This window comes from Dermacentor andersoni, chromosome 6, assembly GCF_023375885.2.
Source record: "Dermacentor andersoni chromosome 6, qqDerAnde1_hic_scaffold, whole genome shotgun sequence".
Lineage (NCBI taxonomy): Eukaryota > Metazoa > Arthropoda > Arachnida > Ixodida > Ixodidae > Dermacentor > Dermacentor andersoni.
This window is the reverse complement of record NC_092819.1, coordinates 34,886,350-34,892,730: the sequence shown is the minus strand read 5'-3', so window position 1 is coordinate 34,892,730 and position 6,381 is coordinate 34,886,350.

Here is a 6,381-nt window from a genome sequence, read left to right as displayed (position 1 = left end):
TTTGTATTTCAAGCGAACCGGCACACAGCTGCACGGGAAACAGATTTCTCAGTACTGGCAGGGTAGCCCGCTGTCCAGCGGATATGCAGTCAATAATCCGCGATTTCACGGAACATTCTCGGCAGCTTGCATGGCGGCCGTTTGCAGGTGAAAAGAGGGAAGACATCAGGGGCCGATACTCGCAGCCCAACGTAGGGGAGAGGGAGGTGGCACGTGTCTTTGAGAAATCCTATCCCCTGACGTGTTCTAAAGAGTGCCACTGTTTCCACCAATGCCGTGTGCGGCACGAAGGTGGTTGTGCTATTGGTTGCAATGATGTGAACTCGCATGTGTGATTGGCTGGTTTGCGAATCGTTTGTACAACTGAGGGCTTAAAAAGTCGGGTTTGGTTGTGTGGAAGGAGCGCGGAGCTTCGGGCTTGGACTCGGACAGACGCTTCGGCGTTTGAATAAAACGTCACTTCGTCGGACAACGGCTCTTCCTTCGCGCTGCCACCGTGCACTCGAATCATCGAGGGGCGCCGACTTCGGACCTTCAACACCTTCCCTCCTTGACTAGCATTGAAGCTACAAGAGGACAATGGAAAGGAAATGAACTAACACATTATGTATTCCTTAATTATACAGGCATGCACCCGTCATCTCCTGTCACACTATGCCTGTCACCGATATGCCTAATACGTGTACTGGCAGTCCTTCAGAGCTTTTTCAAATGTGCCTGTGGCGATTTAAAGCCATAAGGGCAATAAAAGACATGCATTTTTTTTTTCGAGCTGCCCAACTTTCTGGACGTTTTCGCGGCCCCTAGGGAGTTTGAAAAATCGGACGTTGGCTGTACAACTGACCAACAGGATGCTTCAAATGGTCCGTGGGGCGAACGCGCGTTGGAAGGAGGATGAGAACACAAGGACCTGCGCATTGAGGAATGAACGGGAAAGGAAGCGTGCCATCGCTCCTTTCAAGGAACTTTAGCTCCAAAAACAAAGTGGTGGCTGATGCCGAGATGCAGGTGACCATCATCCAAACCAAATAAACACTTAAAAGCAATGAAACACAACACTGAGGCGTTGTGCGCGGGCTGAGAGTATCTCAGGACAGTTGACCATGTTTTCACCAAAGCATTAGTTCTCGGTCGGAGTGTCGGTATGGGCTATTGCACTCCCAGCGCGCATGATTTTATCGATGATGTGCTGCCGGTGTTGTCCACTGCGAACAGGCGGCGGCGCCGCACCCTGAACGGACGTTGTACCGCGGAGACAGATCCTTTGGGTCTTGCCGCAGCTCTGTGCAGTCACGGAGCCATTCGAGTAATGGAAACATACAACTTAACACGGCGAGATGATTGCCGAGTTGCTTCGCGGTCGTCAACACGGAAGGTGCAGCAACCGGACGAACGCAAGAGAGAAGCCGGAAGGGTGCAGCCGATCTGTACTTGTTGCTTCCTTGTGTTCCGCCTATACATCCTGTGCCGTTCGTGGTATCCAACGCTAGGAAGTCTCTTTCATTTCCGCGTTGATGACCATTGGAACACCGACACCTATTTCTTGGCGGTTGGCGGTGTTGTTCGGACAATTTGTATAGATAGAGCAGCTATCAAAATGACGCAGGCGACGAGTCGCGGAAGAGAGTCTTCACGTCAACGTTGCTGGTTTGAAATTTGGAGGTGCAATGCAACTACCTGTGAGCAACTCTTTCTTTCTGGAGACCATGATGTAGCTGCAGCATCAAGTTTTTGCCGGAAACAATACACGCGTTCTTCTTGCACTTCTGATAGCGTTTTAGAATCGTAAATTCTGGATTCGGTAGCAACGGCGCACGCGACAGCGTAGGGAAATATATTCTTATTGTCAGGTATATGTACCCGCAATTTCTTCCTCACTTTGTTTTCATGCTTTCTAGAGTGGCTCTTTACTGTCGCTGTAGTGTTATCGTTATTGTCGCTAAGACGTCCATGAAAGCTTGTCGCAATATGTGCGTCTTATTTGCCAATCGTATAGCGTTTCTGTCTAGCTTATCCCATAGTCCGAACTTCTATCGCGTGAAGCACGTGATGGTCATAAGCGTAACTTACTTAAAGCGCCCTGCACCACTTTGTGAATGTGCTAAATGTCCATTCCTGTGACGAGATAAATACCCTCATGAACAATTATGTGCACGGGCGCAATGTTGTGCTTGCGCTATACTTTATAATACATAATCAGATACCGTTCGTGTCGCTTCGTTGAATACTTGCCGCCATTTCTAAAGCGCCTTGACATCAAAGGAGCACGTAAAGGCTTCTGTGCGAACTAATTCACCACGTAATGCAATTTCGCCCGATTAATTTGGCATCCTAGCGCCTGATATGTGTCTAAAGGAACGAAAATGTAATCCCAGGAAGTTTCGCAAAGTTATTATGACCCAAATAGGAGAAAATTCATTAAAATTGGTGACATCTCAGTGACTTACTACTGGCGACCTTTTCTACGGTTCTACCCTTTCTACCCTTTCATATGGTTAGGCCACAGCTGTTTGTGGCGCGAAATTCAAAAGAAGAACGTAGGCCAACACTTTCTCGGCCACTGCGCTCCACCTTCTTCTCTGCATATAAAAGAAAATACGAGCTTTAAAGGAATGTCTTGCCATTAAAAATAGACTCAATCTTACCATTCAGTGTCGCCTCTCCATAAGAGCACTAACGGTTGCAGTTAGTCCAGCAGCCTCGCCATACAACATTCCTCAAAGGATTTGCTGTTCCTCCTCGCGCGCCTCAGTCCGAGCTGTTTGACGACACCATCTGTTCGTGGTGCCTATATAGAGTCACTATGAAAGTGACAGTCTTGTTCTGCTGTGTAATATACATCTCTATTATCGCACCATGAAATCACCCGGCCGTCTCCCCGTGCCTTCTAGACCGGTATACGCATGCGGGTCTTGCAGCGCGACCTCCAATTTGGCGGGAACGATACGGAACTCGGTATAGATATCCGGTGCGATTGTCACGGATGGTGAGCATACTGCGAGTAACACGCTGGTACGCGTTTGCTTGAAAGGTCGTGAAGCTTTGAAGCGTAGGGGGACAGCAGAAACACCGGCGACGGGACGCCATATATATTTAGTTCTGCAAAATCTTAAACTGCGGGAAGAAGACAGGACACGAAGAGAAACATAGACCCACACACAAAGCGCTTTGCGTGTGCGTCTGTGTTTCTCTTCGTGTCCTGTCTCCTTAGCGCAGTTTAATATTTTGCTGAATCTATGAACCGACTAGCCCAACAACATGCCTTACTTCAGTATATTTGGTGCCGCGTCGACTTTTTTTTTCCTTCTCGCCCACCTAGTTATTATCCACGGGAACAGTATGCGAAAACCACGACGAGAGGCGACCCCAACAGTAATATATCTTCCTTTCAGTCTAGTGGTTCGGAAACAAAGCTGCAGTGCAATCCCATTAGTACAGAGACTAGTCACTTATGGACAGCGCGGTCAACGGCTGACTTTATTGCTTGGCTTGCCAATACAGGTTTCGTAATAGTTCCACATACCATGTCGATAGTACTGAAGAGACAATAACGTAAAAGCTATGTTTTCGGCGTGCAGTTATCGAGTGAGCGCTTACTTGGCGTCACTAATTCAGTGCGGTGTAACCGTGATGTGATATAGCATCATAGCAATCAACCTGATTAGGTCGACTGCAACCGGAGTGCCTCTCCCAGAGATCTCCATTCACAAATGGACCTGTTCCGTGTCAACCAAACCCGCACTTTACCGACAAAGGTCCGAATCTCATCACTGGGATTCTCTGCCGACTTCTATCGCGCCTTCCGTATACCCTTAGTGTCCGTCCCGGTACTCTAATAGAGGGCTGGTTATGTGTCCTGCACCTGACGTCGCATGTTATAGACTCGAGAGGGACGTCTTCAGAAAACTCTCGACCACGTCGATTCGCTGAGGATGAACGTATTACGGAATTTCGCCGGCGTCATCCGACTAATCAACATCCTATTTTAGATCCGAAGCAGGGCAAAGGGCGAATGCCTCTCTCCAGCGATATATCCAGCCCAGAAAAAGATCCATTTGTAAATAAAGGGGACATATCTCTCTCTTTATATAGATACCCCTGTGTCTTGGCGATTCCATGCATCATATATATATATATATATATATATATATATACCCGCAGATTTTCCTAACCTAATCACCCCATCTAATCTTCGGCCGCCGTCGCCTGCCTCTCCGTTCGCCTTGCCCCTACTGTGTTACTCTAATAGGTAACCGGTTAACTATCTCATTCATTACATGGCCTTCACTTTAGCCTGAGGCACGATAGGAACTATCAGCGTTTGCTGTCTGATCCACACTGCCGCCTTCTTATATGTTTATGTTATGGCTATCGTTTTTTGGTTCCGTAACTCGTTGCGCTGTCCTCAGCTTACTAATTCTTTCCAAATTTCACTTGATTTCGCGCTGATATAACGCGTACGTACGTTGCACGGCAGCGTAATCTGACATGCATTATCAGGGTATGCAGAGAGCAGAAAGTGTAATACACTACACGTTTTCTGGCAAACTCGGGATCATTGAAAAATAAATAAATAAATAATATAAAGAAGAAGAAAACGTAATTGCGTCCACCGATGAGCTACCGAAGGCTCATCTGTTCAAAGACATATGTGGCTTCCTGAAATAGTTAGCCGAATTGAATGAAAAACATAAAGCTCTGTAGCTTTGCAAAAAGTAAACTGCACATGAGACAGAGATTTAGAGCAATCTTCAACAAGGTGCTTTCGGTTGCCAAAAAATCCCCGCTCATTACTGGAGGAGACTTTAATGCTCCCTATCACACATGGGGATATATACACTTGGAACCCAAAGAAGGGAGAGGAGCTATGGAGTCTTGCCATGGATCTGGGGTTATGCTTGATTACTGATCCGGCGTATCCCACCCGTTGTGGCACGTCCACAAGCAGGAACTCCACACCAGATCTTACTTTTGTAAACAACTCAAGAGGAGCCAATTGGGAAAATTCAAACATGCATCTCGGCAGCGATCATTACATCATACACATAACCATACGCATACTGAGACAGGAAACTAGAATCTTCAAATTCACTGATTGGGATCAGTTTAGGAAAATCAGGGCGAACAGAAGGAAAGTGGGGCCTTTAGTTGCCGAGCAGGAGCCCCTTCAGACATGGGTCATCCACCTCAGAGAGGACGTCAAAGAAGCCACTAAAGAAATCAGGACATAGGAAAATATTGAGGCTATGGACAGTGGGCTGGCGCATCTGATTGAGGCCAAACAGGCTACATTTCAGAGATGGAAAACGCAAAGGCTTAACAGAAGGCTACGAAAAAAATTGCGCAATTAAACAGATAAATTGATGATCACTCGAAGACCCTCGTGAAGCAACAGTTGGATGAGATTTGTAACTCGGCTGATGGTAGACTCAAACATGGAGGTAGCTGGAACCTCCTCAAGCACTTGCTCAACGAGAATGAAACAGCTACAGCTAAGTTGCTTCATCAGGAGAGCCAAGATAAAACACAGAACGATATCATGGATAGTCTCGCAGCCAAATGTATCCCACTTAAACAACCAAACGAAGGAGACGAGAGCCCCGAATATACGGGAGGCATATGTGAAGAACTTGACCGGGACTTCAGTGAGAGTGAAGTGAGGGCTGCTCTTCACAGTCTTAATAGTAGATCGGCGACTGGACCTGACGGAATAACTAACAAGATATTAATAAATCTAGATGATGAGTCAACTCTTATCTAACTGAACATTTCAATGAATGTTGGAGAAAAGGGGTACACTCAGAGGAATGCAGGGTGGCCAATACTATCCTCATACCAAAGCCAGGCTAACAACTCACTCTGGACAACCTCCGTCCTATTTCCTTAACGTCATGTCAAGGCAAAGCTATGGAACATGTTATCCTAAATCGGCTCACGTAATACGTTGAGCAGAACGAGATCCTCCCGTACAACTTGATGGGCTTTCGTCCCGGGCTGTCAACTCAGGATGCTATGCTGCTGATAAAACACCAAATTATACAGGCCAGTCCAGCGCATAAGAAAGCTCTTTTGAGATTGAATTTGGAAAAAGCTTTTGATCGTATAAAGCATAAGGCAATACTTGACATTCTCTCGGAGATGGGGTTAGGTAAGAGACTTTTTAATATGATTAAGGACTTTCTTAGAAACAGAACTGCACAACTCATGCTGGGAGAGCTTAAATCAGAAGCTAAGAATTTGGGAAATAGGGGCACTCCACAAGGGGCTCGGCTCTCACCCATGCTATTCAATTTAGCAATGTTCAAGGTTGCAAGAAATCTGGAGAAAATTGAGGGCATTCATTATGTGGTATATGCCGACGACATAACCATATGGAGTGCC